Genomic DNA, 24037 nt, shown 5'->3' with positions numbered 1-24037 from the left:
AGACCTTGCCTTGCCTGTGGGCTGTAATCCAGTCCTGCTCCTAAATGATTATGAGTCCATGAGCAAACAGAGCAATATGGAGGTGTTTCTACAAAACCTCTGGGCTCCACTACCTTTCCAGAGCCTGCTCTGCTTCCTCAGAGCCTGCAGAGACACGGCAGGTCTCCTAGTGCGCCTCACCCCATCGCCCTTCGAAAACAACTCTGCCCTTGCAACATCTCTCGCCGCTCCCACGGCTCATCACCACCCACCACTCCCACCCGCTCTGCAAAGAGGCCTTCAGAGAGAGATGGGATGTGGCAGGGGGGCCACCAAGGACCAGCTCCCTTGGCAAAATGCAGCCCAGGGTGCTGGGCAGGTCGCAGAAGCTGGGTTCAGCTCGGTTCCCCTCCTGACGGCAGGGCAGCGCTGCCAGGGAGCAGGGATCAGGAATGCCATGCAGATCGCAGGGCTGAGTGACACGGCTGGGCTGAAGGGAAGTGCTGTGTGCTTGTTCCGCCTGGAGCTGAACCACAAGGCAGGCTTTCTCTGTGATACCTGCAAGATTGTCGCTGGAGCTTTTCCAGAAAAAACGTCCAATGTAGAAAGCCACCAGGTCTTCTTGTCTCGTACAAAATAAGTCTTGGATGTCCTCTGGTTGTCAATGGTGCCACCCGACGTGAAGATGGCCAGAGTTTAGGAGCTGAAGCAGTGCATTCGGCTTTATTTCTCAAGGTCGAAAGCAGAGCTTGGCAGAGTTTGGGGGAGTGCCACACACCAACCAAGGGCAGTGAGATTCCCTGTCTGCGCACCTATGGATTCCATTGCCCAGGCAGGCATCCGGTGGTAGTTCTCAAGAACCTTTTCCATTGCCGTCTGGGTAAAGTTCTCAGGCCTCTATTGTCTTTTACTTCCTGTAAAACCAGGCCTAGAGAGCCAGGAGCCCTTGATGGCTGGCACAAGCCCCAGCTGCTGGCCCAGATCTGCTTTTGGCAGAGGCTGGGCCGTTCTACTGCTGCCGGCATGGTAGTCAGTAGGTGGCTGGAAAATAGGCCTGGGGGCTACCAGCCCTCCTCTTCGGGGGTCTCCGTGGCCCCCAGGTGAGCCATCCCTGCCCCGGCTGGGGGAAGATGGACGTGGCACAGCCTCCTTGGGCTGTGTCCTCTTCCTGCTCCCCAGGGATAGGAAGCGGGGCAGAGGGAGGGCTGCCGGGAGCCACCTGAAGGGCAGCTGCTGAGGTGCTGGGCTGGTCGCCTGCGTTGTCTCCTTCAAGGCTGCTGGAGGGGGATGGGCCAGGCAGGGAAGACCATCCTTGGGAGGCAGCGGGGCCGGGACAGGCACCGGGCTGCGTTTCCACTCCCCGGCTGCATGGCCGTCCTCCAGGCCCAGCACACTGGAAGGTCGTGGGAAGCTCCTTCTGGAAAGAAACAGCGGGAGCTACCGTTAAACGGGTAGCAACAGACACATCACATCGCCAGAGCCCCCTCTGCCCTACTCTCTCTCTGCTGAGGACTAAACGGCAAGACTGATCAAGGAGGAGCGAGGGCAACCAGACTTCTCTTGGCCAGGGCCCCGCAGGAGCCCTCTGTGCCTGGAAAGCCACGGCCTGGCCTCAGAGGCTGCTGAGGGAGCTGTGGAACTCGGAGGCGCTTGGCTGCCTGGCGTTCCATGGCAGGTGGGGACAGTCCTGCTGAGGGGGGAACACGTCTGGCGTCCTCCCTCCTGCCATCACCCTCTTTGTGGCTGGAGAAGAGGCCTGGGGGCTGCCGGCCCTCCTCTTCGGGGGTCGCCGGGGCCCCCAGGGGAGCCGTCCCTGCCCCGGCTGGGGGAAGATGGACGTGGCACGGTCTCCTCGGGCTCCTCCTGGGGCTCTTCCTGCTCCCCAGGCATAGGAAGCTGGGCAGAGGGAGGGCTGCTGGGACCCCCAGGGAGTCGTGCTGAGGGGGGAACACGTCTGCCGTCCTCCCTCCCGCCACCGCCCTGACGGTGACTGCTTCCCTTCCCGGCCCTGTTCCCACTGCTGCTTTCTCTGCAATGGCCCGAGGAAAAGGAAAGGCCTGGCAAAGGTGGGGCAGCTGCCTCAGCCAGCACAACAAAGCAGCGTTTTCTGCCTCTTGCCCTCTTCCCCGCAGCCCGCAAGGAGCGTGGCAGAGCAGAGCCTGGCTGGGCTGATCCTCTGCCCTCTTTCCCACAGCAGATTGCAGACAATGCTGCCTTCTCCCTGGGCATTCTGCCACTGCTCTTGCAGTACCTGCGCATGGAAGGTCTGAGCGATCATCTTGTTCACGTCGTAGGTGATCGTCCCCAGGAGGGTTTCTGCCCCAGCCTCATCTACTCCCTCAAAGTAAGAGACAGAGGGAGCAGGTCAGGCCCAAGCAGGGTGTCAGGAAAAGGGCACGTTGAGGCCAAACCCAGGAGCCCTTTTGTACATCCCTGTCCTATAGGAGTAGTATACAGATGTCGAAAGCAGAGCTGGGCAGACTTTGGGGGAGTGCCACACACCAACCAAGGGCAGCGAGATTCCCTGTCTGTGCACCTATGGATCCCATTGCCCAGTCAGGCATCCGGTGATAGTTCTCAAGAACCTTTTCCATTGCCTTCTGGGTAAAGTGCAGAATTTCCTGGGAAAAATGTGAGGAATGGTTTTATGGCAGTGCACAGAAAGACTTTCACAGGCTGTTCTGCATGAACACTGAGTCCTAGCACAGAGCCAAGGAGTGCCTCTGCATCGGACACCCCAAGGCAAGACCTGTGGGAAAAGCTGCTCACTTGGAGAGTGCCAGGAGGAAGCAGCAGGAGGGAGCCCAAAAAGGCAGCAAGCTCTCCGATCTACCCCTGGCACCTTTACCTCTATCTTCTCCTCTTGGACATCATGCTCTTCCAGGGCCAAAGTCACTGCCTGCAGGATGTTCCTCTTGGCAGCAGACACTTGATCCTCGGTCTCCTTGAGTTGCCGCATCTGCTCCAGCCAGCCCTGAACTTTCCTGCAGACACAGGAAAGCAGGTCTTGTCCAGCAGCTGCCCAGTCTCTTCAGGCAGGCTCCAAACCCTGTGCAGCGATGGGCTGCCTGAGCTTGGGTCACCCCCATCTCCCAGCCCCTTTTCATTCCTCTGCTGTACTGATTGCTCCTTCCAGCACCACAGCTGGCAGACCGCGAAGGTCAGGAGTCCTGGATGCGAGGCGAGTGAGTGTGGGCAGCACGAAGCCAGCTGAGATGGCCCACAGAGTGCGTGCCTTGGCGAGAAGGTGCTCTTACCTCAGTGACTCCAGCTCCGCTTCAGAAAGCCCACTCTGTCTGCCCCCCCAGGCTCTCCAAGAGCCACGCAGGTAGCCAAGGCACCTTCTGCCAAAGTGCTCCGTGCTTCAGCCTGGCACCCTGCAGAGCTCACTCGGGAAGATCCCTCTCCGTGTTGAACCTCATGCAGGCGCTGAGGAGATTGAAGGACAAACACATCCCCAACAGTGTCCCCAACACATCCCACCATCTCCCTCAGCTCTGATGGGCATTCAGGACCAGGTGCCCCACATTCCTAGGCCAGGCAGGAGGGCAGAGCCACGGCCTTGGCAGGTGATGGCTTTACACAGCAAGAGACACTTAGATTCAGCGTTCCGTGTCCCAAAACCAGTGAGTCCAAATAGTAAAAACCAGCAGCTGTGGGTCACATTGACAAGAGAGGGTTATTTTCCTCAGCAGCTGGTCCCTTTCCCCAGCACTGATTGGGCCAGTTTTGGTCGGGGATACTTATGAAACATGATTAAAATGCAAAGGCAAAGAGCCCCAGCACTCTTGTAGCCAACATGGCTAGCACCCCTTCAGGCCCAGCACAGTGGCCACGCAGAAGGAAAATGTTGATCTGCTGACGAGATGCAAACAGCGCTTCTCGAGCCGATCACCAGCCGCCCAAAGCACTCTGCTTTGTTATTCAAAGACAATAAAATAAATAACACAACTTAATGCCTATGTCTAATTCTATTCCACGTACACTGATGAAGTTATCATCATTGCCTAGCAGAGTTGTATTTAATGAGTGGCCTGTCAACTGAAATGTATTGAGAGAAACAGAGGAGAAGTTGCCAGGATTTGGTTTGCAATTGTTAATGATACCTCATTCCTCAAACTGATCCCACACTTTCTAAAAGAAAAAGAACAAAATGCCCTTTGAATTTTAGGAGAATGGAAACACTTTTAAAAGCCTTTCTAAGCTTTCTTAAAAACAACTATTTAAATCATGAACTTACGTAGTATGCTGCCGTTTCTCTTTTTAAAGGAAAAGTTGAAACACACTTGCAATTACTGTATATTTTTTTTTTTAAATTGGTCCAGCCCAACAAGAAGGAAGCAGAATGTAGGAAACACTTCCACAGCTTTGCTTAGAGAAATACCTCTGACCCAATCCTAATGTCAACATTGTGAAATGAAGATTGCGGGCCTGGACTGGTTATAGAGAAAAATCTTCAAATTCCTAATGCATGAACAATATATTCTGCAGCATGCGGTGAAGGAGCAAAATCTGTCTACTTTTATTCAAATAAAGATCAGCAGGTAAACTGTGGTGTAAACAAGCCTTTGAAGGCAGAATTTTCAGGTCACTGATGAACTCAGACCTTGAAGAGAACTCCAGTAAGAACCTGCCTCCAGGAATAAAGGCAGATGCATTCAGAATGGGAGCAACAATTTCCACAAGTCTAGACAAACCACTGCAGGGGAAACAGATCACGGAACCTGTGACTTTTCAGTGTCATATGCCAAATACATAGATGAAAGAAAATAAATACATCTGGGTGGTTTCAGTTCCAAGACATTTCCAAATAAAGCAGACTAGGACTTTTTTACTCAAAGTCCTTTTCTTACAGACTTTTGGTCTCAGCACCACCGTTTTGTTATCGACTCACCAGTATGATGCCATAACCATGAGAAGCTGAACAAGTTTAAAGCTCTCAAGGGCAGCCTGGTGGTCTTGAGGAAGAACAGATGACAGATATTGCTCTTGGGCCATCTAGAGAGCTGCATTCTGTCAAGGAAAATAAGAATTAGCAGATTTCTGCCTTACATTCAGCTTTGTAGCTTTTGTGTTTGGGTTAAAATGCAGGGACTACCCAAATGTTGTGATCCAGCAAACACTGCAGAGTAATTGTCTGTGATGCTTAAAGCGCTGACATTCTACATTCAAGTGTTGTTAGGAAATGGAACTCTGGGCTTTGTTTGTTTGTTTGGAAATAGAAGCAGATAAACTACAAAAATGTCAAAGATTATTTTACAATTGACCACTTACCATTTAGAGCGTGAAGGGGCAATAAAAGATGTGGGTATAGAAAAATCAGATACCTAAGGCCCATAAGAGTTAAAGTTCACTAATGGAGATGGAAATAATACTATCTTCTCTTGACCTAAACATAGGTATGTATTAAAATAGTGTAAGCACAAGTATATGCAAGAAAATCAGGAGGGCTTGACCAGGTCCTCCGCTGTGGCTGCCCGTGAAGACAAGTCCCCAAAGAGCTGTCCCAGCACGGAAGATACACAAGATGAGCTTCCAGAGAACTTCTTTATTAATCTCCCTAAAGGAGCAGTAGCGTCTGCCGGTCGTTGTCGTGTCCCACCCTCTTCCCGTGCACCTGGACTCGGTACACACAGCTGTACTCTGGGTTTCCCCAGTTGCTTTCCACCTGGAACTTGGTCTACCGAAAGCTCCTGGCAAGTTCCTTCTGGAAAGAAATGGTGGCAGCTACCATTACACAGGTGGCAAGAGCCACATCGCATCAGTCAGGGTTTTCTGTGAACGCGGGAGTCGCGGGCGGCAGCTGCAGACTGAGAAGCGCAAAGCCTGACCCGCGGTGCTGCAGCCTGGAGACCCTGCTGGGCTGGGACCCTGCAGTTTGTGCCCATTGGTGGCTCTGCGCTTAATACTGTTGTAATAGTGGACACCGCTTCTAGGATCAGTACGTGCCTCTCCATCCTCGGCTTTGACCGAGGATTCAGACAATTTTTCCAGCCAAGTCAGCTTCTTGTGATTTGGGTTTAACCTGGCAGGCACACACAGCCATTCCCTCACTCCCCACACAGTGCGATGGGGGAGAGAATTTTTTTTTTAAATACATATACATATATACATATATAAACCTCTTTTAAAGTGATGTAGACAGTTTCTGAGACAGGGAAAACAATAATAATGATGAAAATAATATAAAACAGTGCAAAACCCAGGTGATGCACAATGCTGACGACCTCTCGACTGACACGCAGCCCACTCCTCACCAGTGGTCTTCTGGCTGACTCGTCCCAAGGTTATATACTGAGCAGGGTGTCATACAGTATGGCATCTCCATTTGGCATCTCCATTGGGCCAGGGTGGGGTCTGTCTGCAGAGCACTAGATTAATACCATGCAGCTCCTCGAGAGAAGACTGCTTGCACACTGTGGAGAATGCTTTGAAAACCATGAGTTATCTGTTCATGTGCTGATGTCTTCAGCAGACGTGCTTTCTACAGTTGTGTAAACATTGGAAAACTCGCTTGGGCTTACCAGCTGGATAAGCTGTATTTTCAACAGGCGTCCTATCACCTATTATACAAAACCCAGTCACCATGCTGGATACTGCCATGCCCTTCTAGCATATGCGTGCCAAGTCTTCACACAGACAGCCAAGCTTTTGATGGCTTTTGGGAGCTGCTGACTTTGCTGTCTAGCGAGTCTCAGAGGTGATGGTGGACCCCTCCGTGCTCCCCCACCTGTCCCCCTCCCCAGGGACGGGGCCGGAGAAGGGGACAGAGACCAGGTGGGAGTGTAGAGTCCTGGGGGTCACTGGCCAGGTGTGGGATGTCCCAAGCAGCGAGACCTGCTCTGTGGACGAGGTTCCTCAAGGACGAGGTACTGCTGAGTTCAAGGATTGTCACATTTGTGCTGCATATAGATGATGAGCTTGCCTGGGAGGTTTCATTGCACTAGATTGACTTCCCTCCCACCCCCATGCTGGCCTGAGCAGAGACTGACCTGGTGCCCTCTTGCCTGGAATGGGACAGTAAGTCTGGCTGCAGCCATGTGTGGTGAAGGTGTCCAGTGCTCAGGCCAACTTCAGAGGTAAGGGATCCTCTGAAGGGCTTGCAGGTGGCATGAGCAGGCTCAGCTCTTTTAATGTATCTCTTTCAGGAAGATCCTCTGCCAGCCACATGGACTAGAAAACAAAAGAAACAGTTACTGGAAGATGGTAGGTAGTATGGGATCTTGAGAGTCATAAATATTTGCAACAATGTCACAAACCCCTTGCTAACAATGTCACAACCCCCCCAGTTACACCGAGCGGGCAGAGCCACTGACTGGCTCAGGGGCTGAGCCCTGCCCCCCTCCCCGTTTCAGCAGAGTCTGATCCAGCATTTCCATGGACGGCTGCACTGGCACGAGGAACCATTGCATGTGTATCTCGATGCAGTTTCTTGCTGTGTGCATGCAGAGCTTGCAGAGCATTTCCCAGCTCAGCTCCAGCCTTGAAATGACCCCAGGTGCAGAAGCATGGGGCTGGCTCAAGTCCTCAGTGTCGTCCCTGAACCCGTCCCAGGTGGGGAAGTTGCTCTGCTGCCACGGAAGGACTGGCAGCCCTGCTCTGCCAGCTCCTCCAACTCCTGCTCCTAAATGAATACAAGCCGATGTGCAGCAGGGCAATATGGAGGTGTTTCTACAAAACCTCTGGGCTCCACTGCCTTTCCAGAGCCTGATCTGCTTCCTCAGAGCCTGCAGAGACAGGGCAGGTCTCCTAGTGCACCTCACCCCATTGCCCTTCGAAAACAACTCTGCCCTTGCAACATCTCTCGCCGCTCCCACGGCTCATCACCACCCACCACTCCCACCCGCTCTGCAAAGAGGCCTTCAGAGAGAGATGGGATGTGGCAGGGGGGCCACCAAGGACCAGCTCCCTTGGCAAAATGCAGCCCAGGGTGCTGGGCAGGTCGCAGAAGCTGGGTTCAGCTCGGTTCCCCTCCTGACGGCAGGGCAGCGCTGCCAGGGAGCAGGGATCAGGAATGCCATGCAGATCGCAGGGCTGAGTGACACGGCTGGGCTGAAGGGAAGTGCTGTGTGCTTGTTCCGCCTGGAGCTGAACCACAAGGCAGGCTTTCTCTGTGATACCTGCAAGATTGTCGCTGGAGCTTTTCCAGAAAAAACGTCCAATGTAGAAAGCCACCAGGTCTTCTTGTCTCGTACAAAATAAGTCTTGGATGTCCTCTGGTTGTCAATGGTGCCACCCGACGTGAAGATGGCCAGAGTTTAGGAGCTGAAGCAGTGCATTCGGCTTTATTTCTCAAGGTCGAAAGCAGAGCTTGGCAGAGTTTGGGGGAGTGCCACACACCAACCAAGGGCAGTGAGATTCCCTGTCTGCACACCTATGGATCCCATTGCCCAGGCAGGCATCCGGTGGTAGTTCTCAAGAACCTTTTCCATTGCCGTCTGGGTAAAGTTCTCAGGCCTCTATTGTCTTTTACTTCCTGTAAAACCAGGCCTAGAGAGCCAGGAGCCCTTGATGGCTGGCACAAGCCCCAGCTGCTGGCCCAGATCTGCTTTTGGCAGAGGCTGGGCTGTTCTACTGCTTCCGGCATGGTAGTTAGTAGGTGGCTGGAAAATAGGCCTAGGGGCTACCAGCCCTCCTCTTCGGGGGTCTCCGTGGCCCCCAGGGGAGCCATCCCTGCCCCGGCTGGGGAAGATGGACATGACACAGCCTCCTTGGGCTCCTCCTGGGGCTCTTCCTGCTCCCCAGGGATAGGAAGCGGGGCAGAGGGAGGGCTGCCGGGAGCCACCTGAAGGGCGGCTGCTGAGGTGCTGGGCTGGTCGCCTGCGTTGTCTCCTTCAAGGCTGCTGGAGGGGGATGGGCCAGGCAGGGAAGACCATCCTTGGGAGGTAGCGGGGCCGGGACAGCCACAGGGCTGCCTTCCCACTCCCCGGCTGCATGGCCATCCTCCAGGCCCAGCACACTGGAAGGTAGTGGGAAGGTCCTTCTGGAAAGAAACAGCGGGAGCTACCGTTAAACAGGTGGCAACAGACACATCACATCGCCAGAGCCCCCTCTGTCCGCTCTCCCGCTGCTGAGGACTAAACCACAGCACTGACCAGGAGGAGCAAGGGCAACAAGACTCCTCTTGGCCAGGGACCCGCAGGAGCCCTCTGTGCCTGGAAAGCCACGGCCTGGCCTCAGAGGCTGCTGAGGGAACTGTGGAACCCGGAGGCGCTTGGCTGCCTGGCGTGCTGTGGCAGGTGGGGGCAGTCCTGCTGAGGGGAAACACGTCTGGCATCCTCCCTCCTGCCATCATCCTCTTTGTGGCTGGAGAAAAGGCCTGGGGGCTGCCAGCCCTCCTCTTCGGGGTTCGCCGGGGCCCCCAGGGGAGCCGTCTCTGCCCTGGCTGTGGGAAGATGTACGTGGCGCGGCCTACTTGGGCTACTCCTGAGGCTCTTCCTGCTCCACAGGGATAGTAATCTGGGCAGAGGGAGGTCTGCTGGGCCCCCCAGAGAGTCGTGCTGAGGCGGGAACACGTCTGCCGTCCTCCCTCCCGCCACCGCCCTGACGGGGACTGCTTCCCTTCCCGGCCCTGTTCCCACTGCTGCTGTCTCTGCAATGGCCCAAGGAAAAGGAAAGGCCTGGCAAATGTGGGACAGCTGCCTCAGCCAGCACAACAAAGCAGCGTTTTCTGCCTCTTGCCCTCTTCCCCGCAGACCACAAGGAGCGTGGCAGAGCAGAGCCTGGCTGGGCTGATCCTCTGCCCTCTTTCCCACAGCAGATTGCAGACAATGCTGCTTTCTCCCTGGACATCCTGCCACAGCTCTTGCAGTACCTGCGCATGGAAGGTCTGAGCGATCATCTTGTTCACGTCGTAGGTGAACGTCCCCAGGAGGGTTTCTGCCCCAGCCTCATCTACTCCCTCAAAGTAAGAGACAGAGGGAGCAGGTCAGGCCCAAGCAGGGTGTCAGGAAAAGGGCACGTCGAGGTCATACCCAGGATTCCTTTTGCACATCCTTGGCCTATAGGGGTAGTATACAGAGTTTAGGGTGCCTCTGAGTCAGACTGCTTTGAGCACATGCTCCAGGATCCTTGGCCAGGAAGCAGACAAGCCCCAGAGGCACAGACCCCCACGTGCCCCCAGCAGTGCCCAGGGGATGCTGTGCTCTGCAGCAGCCAGACCCAGGGAGATGTCTGAGGAAGGCGCCGTGAGCAGCAGAGCTCTGGAGCAGCTTTTCCCTGGGCCAGGCACACCTGAGAAGTGCAGGGCAAAGACTTACAGAGGCGGCAAACTCTTTTGGGGCATGGCTGACTTCCCCAGAAGGAGACACTGCCTCAGAGATGTGCCAGATGCTGAAAGCCGTTGGCCAGCTCACCTCCGGGCGAGTGGTCCCTGTCCTGGCCGGGAGCGGAGGGGCTGCGGCTACAGCCCTGGGCAGATGGACCTGCTGCCACCATCTGCCCTGGCTCCTCCTAGGGCTGCTCCTTCTCTGCAGGGATGGGCACAGATGGGGGGCGCCGGGAACTCTGCGCAGAGCAGCCTCCGACGTGCTGGGCTGCTCCTCCACGTCAGAGCCTGCAGATCTGCCGGAGAAGTCCAGGCTGGAGTTGGGAGTCCCCTCCCGGGAGCTTGTGCAGCTGGTGCAGCTGGAGCTGCTCAAGCTGCTGGGGCTGAAGCTGGTGGAGCTGGAGCTGCTGGAACTGGAGGCGGCTCCCGTGCTGTTGTCCTCCTGGGAGGACAGGGAGCAGCCTGGCATCGCAGCAGCCTCTCTTGGACCCCTAAATTGCCTCCAGCTGCTGGCACAGCGAAGGCAGCACGGGGTGGAGGAGATGTTCTTGTCTCTGGAACAGTTCTGCCCACACCTCGCGCAGGAGGCCACCCACGGCCTGTGGCCCTGCAGACCCCTGTTCAGCTGGGGATGCCATTTCCTCCGGAGAAGAGGGAGGGGATGGCACAGGCTGATGGCGGCTGTTTTCGGCTGGGCTGCCAGGAGCTCTTCCTGCCTGGCTGTTGGCATCTGGTGACTCTTCGGAGAGTGGGAATACAATCTGTAGATAGTCACCTTCTTCCTGCTCAGAACACCTGACAGTGGCTATGGGTCTTCTGCAGAGTGGGTAGTCGGGTTTCCTCTGTGTCCAACACAGGATGCAGCCCAGGCAGAACTGGCGGCGGCAGGGCATCGCAGAAGCCATGTCATTTGGAGCGTCTTGGTAGATGGGGCAGCTCCACTCTGGGTCCTTGGCCATGGTGTTGCGCTGCAGCGGCATGATGAGAGCTGACATTGAGGAGCTGCTCCCACTCGCTGCTACCAGCGCTGCCAAAGGGTTTTGCATGCTGCAGAAGTGAGAGAGGCCACGGTCACTTGCTTTCCCAGGGAGGAGAGTAAGAAATGCCCAGGCCTCTGAAGGACATTCTCATGGCTCCCGGAGCCCCATCGGCCATTGCTGACTTCCCCAGAAGTCAACACTGCCTCAGAGATGTGCCAGATGGTGAAAGTCATTGGCCAGACCTCTACAGGTGACCACGTGGCCTTGAGATCCTTGGAAGGCCCAGCAGTTCCCAGGGGCAATACGGTGCTGAAAGTACAAAGCCATGACCATCAGCAGTAAGGCAACCAAGGACCCAACAGAGCTGCCTGTTGGGCCAGAAGCAGAGACCTTGCCTTGCCTGTGGGCTGTAATCCAGTCCTGCTCCTAAATGATTATGAGTCCATGAGCAAACAGAGCAATATGGAGGTGTTTCTACAAAACCTCTGGGCTCCACTACCTTTCCAGAGCCTGCTCTGCTTCGTCAGAGCCTGCAGAGTCATGGCAGGTCTCCTAGTGCGCCTCACCCCATCGCCCTTCGAAAACTACTCTGCACTGCAGGGCCCTTGCAATGTTTCTCCCCGTTCCCATGGCTCAGCACCTCCCACCACTCCCACCCGCTCTGCAAAGGGGCCTTCAGAGAGAGATGGGATGTGGCAGGGGGGCCGCCAAGGACCAGCTCCCTTGGCAAAATGCAGCCCAGGGTGCTGGGCAGGTCACAGAAGCTGGGTTCAGCTCGGTCCCCCTCCTGACGGCAGGGCAGCGCTGCCGGGGAGCAGGGGTCAGGACCGCCATGCAGACCGCAGGGCTGAGTGACACGGCCGGGCTGAATGGAAGTGCTGTGTGCTTGTTCCGCCTGGAGCTGAACCACAAGGCAGGCTTTCTCTGTGATACCTGCAAGATTGTCGCTGGACCTTTTCCAGAAAAAACGTCCAATGTAGAAAGCCACCAGGTCTTCTTCCCTCGTACAAAATAAGTCTTGGATGTCCTCTGGTTGTCAATGGTGCCACTCGACGTGAAGATGGCCAGAGTTTAGGAGCTGAAGCAGTGCATTCGGCTGTATTTCTCAAGGTCGAAAGCAAAGCTGGGCAGACTTTGGGGGAGTGCCACACACCAATCAAGGGCAGCGAGATTCCCTGTCTGCACACCTATGTATCCCATTGCTCAGTCAGACTTCCAGTGGTAGTTCTCAAGAACCATTTCCATTGTATTCTGGGTAAAGTTCTCAGGCCTCTGTTGTCTTTACTTCCTGTAAAACCAGGCCTAGAGAGCCAGGAGCCCTTGATGGCTGGCACAAGCCCCAGCTGCTGGCCCAGATCTGCTTTTGGCAGAGGCTGGGCCGTTCTACTGGTGCCCGCAGGGTGGTCACTAGGTGGCTGGAGAACAGGCCTGGGGGCTACCGGCCCTCCTCTTCGGGGGTCTCCGTGGCCCCCAGGGGAGCCATCCCTGCCCCGGCTGGGGGAAGATGGATGTGGCACAGCCTCCTTGAGCTCTTCCTTGGGCTCTTTCTGCTCCCCAGGGATAGGAAGCGGGGTAGAGGGAAGGCTGCCGGGAGCCACCTGAAGGGCGGCTGCTGAGGTGCTGGGCCGGTCGCCCATGTTGTCTCCTTCAAGGCTGCTGGAGGGGGCTGGGCCGGGCGGCGAAGACCATCCTTGGGAGGCAGCGGGGCCAGGACAGCCACAGGGCTGCGTTCCCACTCCCCGGCTGCATGGCCGTCCTCCAGGCCCAGCACACCGGAAGGTCGTGGGAAGCTCCTTCTGGAAAGAAACAGCAGGAGCTACCGTTAAACAGGTAGCAACAGACACATCACATCACCAGAGCCCCCTCTGCCCGCTCTCCCCCTGCTGAGGACTAAACTGCAGCACTGACCAAGGAGGAGTGAGGGCAACCAGACTCCTGCCGCGGCCCGAGGTGCGGGGAGAAAAGACACCGATACGATGAGTAGATATGCTCCTCCGTTTATTGTCCAGCTGTTTTGCACTTTTATGCTATTTTGCCCTTGACCACGCGCATGATCTCTGAAATGATAGGCTCATGTGCTTTTGTCCACGCGTCATGGCCCATACCCCACACAAGCTCCCAGCTGGCTTAGTAAGCAAAATATTAAGACCGCAGATGTGCTTGGCAAAATTTCATTAAGTCTTGGTTACATCCTGTTTGTCTGGCGTCTGGCAATGTCCTTCCTAAAATAGCACACATATTGCTTCATCCAGACTTGCATAAACATAGAACACCACACATCTTATCTTCTGACCTGCTTCCCTGCTCTGTTTTATTTATACACGTCCATAAGCATTCCCAGTGCTCAGGACCCCAACATCTCCCCCTCCTTTTTCAAAAACAGCATGAGCTATTGCCCGCGCTTGCTGGGAGAGACACTGAACAATGCATGGCCCTGAAATGCAGATTGCAAGCAGTAACAGCAATGGCCCTGCTATCATCATTAGAATGTTTCGCATCCAAGGGCCGAGCCCTAATTTCTGTAACCAAGAGTCAAAAGGAAATTGTGTTACTGTGATCGATTTAGTATGTTCCTTGAGCCATTGTAATTGTGAGTGAACTGAAGTTGCATGATTAGAGAGGTTAAAGCAGCACATGCCTTCAATATCTTCACAGCCATGACCTTGAGCTAAAAGAAGGAAATCAATAGTGGCACGATTTTGTAAGATTGTGTGTCGCAGACTATCCATGTCTTGGAAAACTGCTCTAGTACATCAGTAGTTATATTAGCTTGTTTTACGGTCCAACATGCCAGCTTGTTTAAGGTGTTTAGCGAGTGAGCGACACCGATCGAAGGGATTAGAGAGGCGAAAATGCGCATAGTCTTTCCCCATAGCTTTACATCAACTTGACAGTCAAAATTCAGGTGGCTGATGGAGCGACGCGTTCGACTTGTGAGATTAGCAATGATAGATCTGCCAGGTGCAAAGAGGGTCAGTCGCCCAAGATAGCAAGGTCCTCCGTGGGCATATCGAGGTACTCCTTGCCAAGCGCGATCCCCACAGATAAGATAGACTCCCTTGGGTAATGCTAGGGCACTGTCATTAGCCCACATGGAAATATGACCTGAATTCCAGCCATAACCTTTGTTTTTACCACATAGCCATGAAATATTTGCATAGGCAGCATCTCGGGGCGTTAGCCATGTTTGGTTCCCCATAACCCTATAGCTGCCAAACAGAATGCAACCGGACTCGTTCGCCGACGCGTTCAGTTGTCGGCTTCCTAAAAGATCTAGTTCTTGGGGATCCCATAATAAGGGGGTATTGAGACCCGATAGCAAAAGGGCGGCACAGTGACTGTCGTTAGTAGCAGCATTACAACTGTTGACAGAAAATCGTGTAAAGGCAGCAGGATCGAACCCCGGTACTCCAATCAAGCAAGTCCGGAAAGGGTCAGTAGCAGAAGCAAAGGAGAGACAAAAACTAGATGAGTTTGTTTGGTTTGCCCAAGTAACCCATAGATTTTGCCGAGGCTCGACCTTCGTCAAAAAGGCGCTTCCCCTATACAATAAGAATAGCAAGAGAAAGATGGATAACATTGTGATTAAACCTAATTATAATATACTCCCCCGTCTCGCTTATGATCCGCACAGATAGTAGCGAAGCTGGCTGCAACTAAAACAGTATCCTTTAGCAAATAAGCTAGAGCTAGCTGTTTAGAGAGCGTGCAATAAAGCCGTGCAAGTTGAAGCTCTTCCTTATTTTCAAAAAGTTCCCCTATTTCCTGGTCGGTAGCGTTAGGCAGATTAAGCCACCTCCTAACTAAGGCAGGAGGGTGAATATCGCAAATGGTTATAAAGCAATCACGACACCCATACAGCAACCTCAAATCCCCTGTTCCTTTGATAACGCGGTGGCAACCCCCACACTCCACAATTAGAGAGTCACAAGAAAAGGGGTTACAGCCACAACGCAATTGATACAGCAGTCCACACTTCCTCCCGCACAGGTCCCTCAGCCTTTTGCTGATTAGCCCAAACTGTGGTTGTTGCGGCGACAGAGCGTCCCCTCGGATCTCTAAGACTTCTGCTAATCTTGTGCAGAGTGGCTGGAGCCGCTGTCGTCGCCGCTTTTGTTCTCGTTTCCTGCAGGAATCCACGGTTTCACCCACTTTGCAGGTACCCAGCGGGTTTGCTGACCTATAACGACACAAGCATATCCCTTCCCCCAGGTTAGAAGTACATGTGGGCCCTCCCACTGCTCTGTATCACGGTTCCATACCAGGACTTGGACCTGATGCTGTGAAAAATCATGCAGATTACCCCTCAAGTGAGTCTGCATAGGAATTGCCCCTGGGTCTGGTCCTACCGGATTTTTCCAGTTCAAAACGTAACAGGCTTTCATAAGCGCATCATGCGGGGATAACTCCCCCTCTTTTTTCAAAATGGAGACGAGGCGTTTCAAGTCTTGATGGCGTCGTTCTATTATAGCTTGGCCAGTGCTATTATGCGGAATGCCAGTAATGTGAGTAATGTGCCACGTCTCCAAAAAGTTAGCCCATGCGCGACTAACATAGGCAGAACCGTTATCAGTTTTAATGGAAGCTGGGACACCGAGAGCTGCAAACGCAGCCAACCAGTGTCGGCGAACATGAGGGAAGGCAGTGGATACAGCAGCAGTTGCCCAAACAGCCTTACTGCAAGTATCTACTGACACATGTATATATCGTAAACGACCAAAAGTAGAGAGCTCTGTTACATCTGTCTGCCAAATCTGTTGAGGTTGTAGGCCTCAAGGATTAGCACCGTAAGGTTGTAAAGGTTGAATACGGGCACATTCAGGGCATGCTGCTACGATGGCTCGAGCTTGTTCTCGAGTTATATGAAATTCTCGTTGGATTGAGCGGGCGGACTGATGAAAAAAGGCATGAGATGATCGAGCTCGAGCAAAGGAAGTCGTTTGTATAGGGGCAGAAACGGCCTGATCAATGTAAGCGTTCCCCTGAGCGATTATTCCTGGAATATTTGTGTGACTACGAATATGAGAGCACCACAAAGGGGCAATACGGTCCCATAGAAGGGCTCTGAGTTGTAATAATAATGCGGCTATGTTAGCGTTGTTTACATGTCCTATGCTAGCACATTCAATTCGGTTGATGATTCCTGCTACATATAAGGAATCAGTAATGAGATTGACAGGCTCCTTAGAAAAGTCTGTCAGTGCATTAACGACAGCCTGCAATTCTAATACTTGTACCGAAACATTAGATCGGTTATGGATGGAGGCCTGCCAGATTCCTTCTTGTAAACAGGCATAACCATAGCGACCTGTTTTGCCGCTTGCATCAGTAAGCAACGTTTGTGCCCCTACAATGGGCTGACCAACCACAATAGGTCTCTCAAAGATTTGTAGCACTGTCTTAAATATTGGGTGAGCTGGATAATGATAACATAATTGAAGTCCCACAGTAGCTACTGCATATGCTGTATTTTGCAGGGACCATTCTTCTTGAATGTCTGCAGACTTCCATGGCAAGTATACCACACTTGGCTCAATCCCAAACACCTGACGAACCCGTTTGCGAGCTTTCAGCAATAGGGTTCCAATGCCTTCCACTAGAGACACTATAGATGATGCGGGATGGGCAGGAGGAAAAACCCATTCTAAGATACATACCACCTTGTCAATTAATTGGAATATTATAGCAGACAAGTAAAAACCATCACCATATATGGCGATGTTAACAGGCTGATCGGGAGAGTATCTATATGTTTGAGCGGTAGACAATTTTGTCTCTACAATCTTCAGGGCTTCACATGCTTTGGCGGTAAGTGTTCTAGGTTGTGCTGGATCAGTGGAATCGTGTAGGAGTTGAAGTAATGGCTCCATTTCTGCGTTAGTGATACCACACCAAGTCCGAATCCACTGGATATCCCCAACTAGTTTTTGCACGTCGTTGACAGTTTGAACATTCTTATGCAACAAAATTTTGCCTAGGCGAATTCGGTGCTCCGTCATTTGCATTCCTAAATAGAGCCACGGGGCTTGTCGCTGGATTTTCTCTTCAGCGACGGTCAGACCATACTTCCTTAAGCAGTCTCTCAGGAATCGTTCCGCGCTGTCTGAAAGGAGGTGTTTAGTTGCTATCAGGATGTCATCCATGTAATGATATACTATTTTCTCTGCAACATTAGTGGTGGCTTTCCACAATTGCCGTGCCATGTTGACAAACCATTGACATATGGTTGGACTATTTTTCATACCTTGTGGCAGTACTGTCCATTCGTATCGTTCAGTGGGTCCACAGTTGTTTACTTGCGGCACACTGAAAGCAAATCGACAGGTGTCTTCGGGGTGTAGAGGAATACTAAAGAAATAGTCTTTCAGATCAATAATCAGCAAATACCAATCTCGCGGGATAGCAGCAGGAGATGGTAAGCCTGGTTGCAAAGCTCCCAGACTTTTCATAACGGCATTGACTGTGCGTAGGTCGTGTAGGAGCCGCCATTTTCCCGATTTTTTCTTGATAACAAATATGGGTGTATTCCAATCACTTGTCGATGGACGAATATGGCTGAGTTCCAATTGCTCCTTTACCAAAGTCTGAAGGGGCTCTAACTTTGCTTGCGGCAGCGGCCACTGAGCAACCCACACCGGATCATCAGTAGTCCATTGAAGTTTTAAAGTGGGCAAGCCCCTGTTTTCAGTGGCCGCTGTGCAAAAGGCGACGTTTGCAAGGCTAATCCCCATTGGGCTAAAGCATCTCGCCCTAAAATCCACAAAGGGGTGTTCAGTACATAGGGTCGCACCGTTGCACAATTTCCTTCTGCATCCCGAATGGTACACCATTCTTTGCTTTGCTGTGTTGAAGCATCTCCCCCAACACCCATTACCTGGGTAGTCGTTGGTAACAACGGCCAATGCCTGGGCCAGGATGTCCAAGGAATAATAGTGACGTCGGACCCCGTGTCAAGCATCATCTCGATTTTCTGTAATCCTAATAGGTCCTGCAAAGACTCAGATCCAATTAAAATCTCCACAACATGTAACGGTCACTGACTGGTAACTTTCTCGGAGAATAAAACTAAAGGCTTCCCTGTACTACCAAAGGCACCTTGTCCTCTAATAGTGGGTTGACTTCTTGGCACAGAAGGCCGGAATGGGATGAGCTGAGTGATTTTGCTGCCCTTCAAAATGGTGACAGGCGGGACAAAAACTTTGAGCATAATTTTTATTGTTCCTGTATAGTCGGCGTCAATTAAGCCAGGAAGCACAAAAATTCCCTGGCAACTTGACGAAGAACGACCAATGAGCAGTGCAGCTAACCCATTCCCTAAAGGTCAGGAGACTACCGAATCAACAACATGAATGTCTTGGTCTGTTATATTTACGGATTCTGCCACGGCCAAATCGATTCCGGCGCTTCCTGCTGTGGCGGCGGAGAGTTCATAGAGACAGCCAGACCTGGCATGCTGGTCAGGCGGTCCGAGTATTTGTTGGCCGCGCTCGGGCCGCGGCTCTTCATGTTTCCCGACTGTCGCTGTAGAAGCGGTGTTCCATCCTTCTTAAAACGCGAGCGACAGTCTTGCGCCCGGTGTCCAAACTTATTGCACCTCAGACATACATTCTCAGAATTAGGCCGACGATTACGGCGTTGGGGGCAATCTTTCTTCCAGTGACCTGGCTGCCCACAGGCATAACAGTTTGGACTGCGGTCCCCGCGCCCCATTGGGTTTTGTTTTAAGGCTGTTGCCAATGCTAATGCATGGATGCGAGCTTTTTCCCTTTCTTCTTCCCAAGGTGCACGAGCACACGCTTCAACTAACTGCAGCAGCGTAGCTCCAGGGGGCTGCATGGCAATAATTTTTCTGCACACTGCATTAGCATTTTGGGTAACCACCTCCTTCACCATTATGGTTTTCATCTCCGTGGGAACGTTTGGGGCAGCCTCTACAGCCTCTCTAACCTTGTCCACACACCCCAAAAAAGACTCCTTTTCCCCCTGGAATATCTTCATGTAAGGCGGATTAGGTTTCCCAATCTGTGGAAGAGCTGCAAAAGCCTCCAAAGCAGCCGCCTTTGACTGGGCTAGTACTCGAGAGTGCAACCCAGCCTGTCTTTGTGCGTCACGAAACTCTCCTGTGCCCATCATTTGGCTTATGGTAGCAAAACGCAAAGGATCTCGGTCTGGGGGATGTATATTCTCTAGCTGTTTCTCCTCGAGCCGTTCCTGCCACTTCGTCAAAAATAGGGTATAAGTGGTTGGCCCCAATATCATTTCCATTAGGGCCCGGGTATCTGCAGGTACAAGATCTTGATATTTAAATAGGGCTGTAACTTGCCGTCTGACTAGAGTATTGTCAATGCCATAACTCATGACAGCATTCTGCAATTTAGATACTAGTGTCCATTCCAACGGCTGCCACTGAGGTGCATTGTTAACAGTATGCACGGGGGCAGAAAGTAAAGGACCCAAGCAAAATTCTCCAGTTAATTCAGCATTAGTCACTATGCCCTTCCACCGACGTCTCATATCAAAGTTAGGGTCGCAAGGAGTCGCTGGAGCTGAAGGGTTAGGAGGCAATGAAGCAGAAGAGGGAGGTGCTTTCTGCCGCATCGGGGGGTACATCGGTAAAACGCCAGGCAACTGCCTCCTAAACCGCCTAATCCTTTGCCTTTCTGACTCTGTTAAGCCTGACTCAGGACCATACTTGGATTTTAAATAAGCATCAACGTCATCTTCCTCCACCTCCCCATCCTCTGCCCACCGTATTAACTGATTACGGACTGAGGGGGTGAGCGCGCAAGTAGAAGGCATCTGTTCCGACACAGAAGGTGGGGGCGGAAGGCTAGGATACAATTGCGAGTTTCTCTCCAAGCCTTCCAGACCCTCCTTAATAGCGTCCGCAGCCTTCTGATAGGCGCGAGCTCGTAAGGGTTTAGAAGCGCCCCCACCAATTCATTGCATTTCCTCCAAGACTTGCAACAACAAATCCTTCTGTCTCTTTAACTCTTCCCCCACATTGGAGGCGGAGGTACCATCTCCTTCCACTTCCGTATTTTCCCCTGCCGGCGGCGGAGCATTAGGCTCTACTGGCTTATCATTAGGTACCCACGGGGGAATAATATCGTCATAGGCACCCTTAAACCCCACCGGGGCAATGACCACAGGCTCTTCAGGATCGCCTGGAGGTGGCAGTACCTCCCAGCTTTTGAGCAGCTCCTCATCGGGCTCTGGCGAGTCCGTAACGGGCAAGGATTTTTCTAGGGGCTTTTGTGCGTCCATTAAAGTATCCTTTAAAGCTCCTGCTATTTTTGCATCAGCGTGCAAGCACTCCATCATCAGTCGAACCGTACGATACGTTCTAGCCATCTGTTTACTGCCCCTTGCCTCAGCCTGCACGGCCTCCCATAGTTCTGATCCCACTTTTTTCCAGGAAACCAACTCAAAGAGCTGTGATGTATCAATTAAAAATCCGTGCTGTCTGCACCAAAACAACAGATCAAGTAGCTCGGCACGTTCCATCTTATTTTCTGTTTTCTCCGCGACTCGTAATATACTGTCCACGGCGGCTTTTTCAATCGCTGTTACAGCGTTTCCCATCCCGTTCCAGACTTTCGTCTGCCTGACTCACCGGTCAGCCGTGGCCACTCCGCCCGTCTCTGGGGCTTTCCCGTTTCTCTCGAACAGCCGGGATGACGCACCTCGTCTCTCGTCCGCAGGTTCCAGAGCTCCACTCAAAAAACAATCACGTCGGGGTCACCATTTGCCGCGGCCCGAGGTGCGGGGAGAGAAGACACCTATACGATGAGTAGATATGCTCCTCCGTTTATTTTCCAGCTGTTTTGCACTTATATGCTGTTTTGCCCTTGACCACGCGCATGATCTCTGAAATGATAGGCTCATGTGCTTTTGTCCACGCGCCATGCCCCATACCCCACACAAGCTCCCAACTGGGTTAGTAAGCAAAAATATTAAGACCGCAGATGTGCTTGGCAAAATTTCATTAAGTCTTGGTTATATCCTGTTTGTCTGGCGTCTGGCAATGTCCTTCCTAAAATAATACACATCTTGCTTCATCCAGACTTGCATAAACATAGAACACCACACATCTTATCTTCTGACCTGGTTCCCTGCTCTGTTATATTTATACACATACATAAGCATTCCGTGTGCTCAGGACCCCAACAGACTTCTCTTGGCCAGGGCCCCGCAGGAGCCCTCTGTGCCTGGAAAGCCACAGCCTGACCTCAGAGGCTGCTGAGGGAGCTGTGGAACCCGGAGGCGCTTGGCTGCCTGGCGTGCTGTGGCAGGTGGGGACAGTCCTGCTGAGGGGGGAACACGTCTGGCGTCCTCCCTCCTGCCATCTCCCTCTTTGTGGCTGGAGAACAGGCCTGGGGGCTGCCGGCCCTCCTCTTCAGGGGTCGCCGGGGCCACCAGGGGAGCCGTCCCTGCCCCAGCTGGTTGAAGATGGACGTGGCACAGCTTCCTTGGGCTCCTCCTTGGGCTCTTCCTGCTCCCCAGGGATATTAAGCGGGGCAGAGGGAGGGCTGCCGGGAGCCACCTGAAGGGCAGCTGCTGAGGTGCTGGGCCGGTCGCCCGCATTGTCTCCTTCAATGCTGCTGGAGGGAGCTGGGCCGGGCAGGGAAGACCATCCTAGGGAGGCAGCGGGGCCGGGACAGACACAGGGCTGCGTTCCCACTCCCCTGCTGCACGGCCGTTCTCCAGGCCCAGCACACTGGAAGGTCAGGGAAGTTCCTTCTGGTAAGAAACAGCGGGAGCTACCGTTAAACAGGTAGCAACAGACACATCACATCGCCAGAGCCCCCTCTGCCCGCTCTCCCTCTGCTGAGGACTAAACGACAGCACTGATCAAGGAGGAGTGAGGGCAACCAGACTTCTCTTGGCCAGGGCCCCGCAGGAGCTCTCTGTGCCTGGAAAGCCACGGCCTGGCCTCAGAGGCTGCTGAGGGAGCTGTGGAACCCAGAGGCGCTTGGCTGCCTGGCGTTCCGTGGCAGGTGGGGACAGTCCTGCTGTGGGGGGAACACGTCTGGCATATTCCCTCCTGCCATCACCCTCTTGTGGCTGGAGAACAGGCCTGGGGGCTGCCGGCCCTCCTCTTCGGGGGTCGCCGGGGCCCCCAGGGGAGCCGTCCCTGCCCCGGCTGGGGCAAGATGGACGTGGCACGGCCTCCTCGGGCTCCTCCTGGGGCTCTTCCTGCTCCCCAGGCATAGGAAGCTGGGCAGAGGGAGGGCTGCTGGGACCCCCAGAGAGTCGTGCTGAGGGGGGAACACGTCTGCCGTCCTCCCTCCTGCCACCGCCCTGACGGGGACTGCTTCCCTTCCCGGCCCTGTTCCCACTGCTGCTTTCTCTGCAATGGCCCAAGGAAAAGGAAAGGCCTGGCAAAGGTGGGGCAGCTGCCTCAGCCAGCACAACAAAGCAGCGTTTTCTGCCTCTTGCCCTCTTCCCCGCAGCCCGCAAGGAGCGTGGCAGAGCAGAGCCTGGCTGGGCTGATCCGCTGCCCTCTTTCCCACAGCAGATTGCAGACAATGCTGCTTTCTCCCTGGGCATCCTGCCACAGCTCTTGCAGTACCTGCGCATGGAAGGTCTGAGCGATCATCTTGTTCACGTCGTAGGTGAACGTCCCCAGGAGGGTTTCTGCCCCAGCCTCATCTACTCCCTCAAAGTAAGAGACAGAGGGAGCAGGTCAGGCCCAAGCAGGGTGTCAGGAAAAGGGCACGTCGAGGCCAAACCCAGGATTCCTTTTGCACATCCTTGGCCTATAGGGGTAGTATACAGAGCTTAGGGTGCCTCTGAGTCAGACTGCTTTGAGCACATGCTCCAGGATCCTTGGCCAGGAAGCAGACAAGCCCCAGAGGCACAGACCCCCACGTGCCCCCAGCAGTGCCCAGGGGACGCTGTGCTCTGCAGCAGCCAGACCCAGGGAGATGTCAGAGGAAGGCGCCGTGAGCAGCAGAGCTCTGGAGCAGCTTTTCCCTGGGCCAGGCACACCTGAGAAGTGCAGGGCAAAGACTTACAGAGGCGGCAAACTCTTTTGGGGCATGGCTGACTTGCCCAGAAGGAGAAACTGCCTCGGAGATGTGCCAGATGCTGAAAGCCGTTGGCCAGCTCACCTCCGGGCGAGTGGTCCCTGTCCTGGCCGGGAGCGGAGGGGCTGCGGCTACAGCCCTGGGCAGAGGCACCTGCTGCCACCATCTGCCCTGGCTCCTCCTAGGGCTGCTCCTTCTCTGCAGGGATGGGCACAGATGGGGGCGCCGGGAACTCTGCGCAGAGCAGCCTCCGATGTGCTGGGCTGTTCCTCCACGTCAGAGCCTGCAGATCTGCCGGAGGAGTCCAGGCTGGAGTTGGGAGTCCCCTCCCGGGAGCTTGTGCAGCTGGTGCAGCTGGAGCTGCTCAAGCTGCTGGGGCTGAAGCTGGTGGAGCTGGAGCTGCTGGGATTGGAGGCGGCTCCCGTGCTGCTGTCCTTCTAGGAGGACAGGGAGCAGCCTGGCATCGCAGCAGCCTCTCTTGGACCCCTAAATTGCCTCCAGCTGCTGGCACAGCGAAGGCAGCACGGGGTGGAGGAGATGTTCTTGTCTCTGGAACAGTTCTGCCCACACCTCGCGCAGGAGGCCACCCACGGCCTGTGGCCCTGCAGACCCCTGTTCAGCTGGGGATGCCATTTCCTCCGGAGAAGAGGGAGGGGATGGCACAGGCTGATGGCGGCTGTTTTCGGCTGGGCTGCCAGGAGCTCTTCCTGCCTGGCTGTTGGCATCTGGTGACTCTTCGGAGAGTGTGAATACAATCTGTAGACAGTCACCTTCTTCAT

The sequence above is a fragment of the Columba livia genome, chromosome Z, assembly GCF_036013475.1.
Source record: "Columba livia isolate bColLiv1 breed racing homer chromosome Z, bColLiv1.pat.W.v2, whole genome shotgun sequence".
Taxonomy (NCBI): domain Eukaryota; kingdom Metazoa; phylum Chordata; class Aves; order Columbiformes; family Columbidae; genus Columba; species Columba livia.
The sequence above is the reverse complement of the archived record's forward strand: the minus strand, read 5'-3'. Positions refer to the sequence as shown.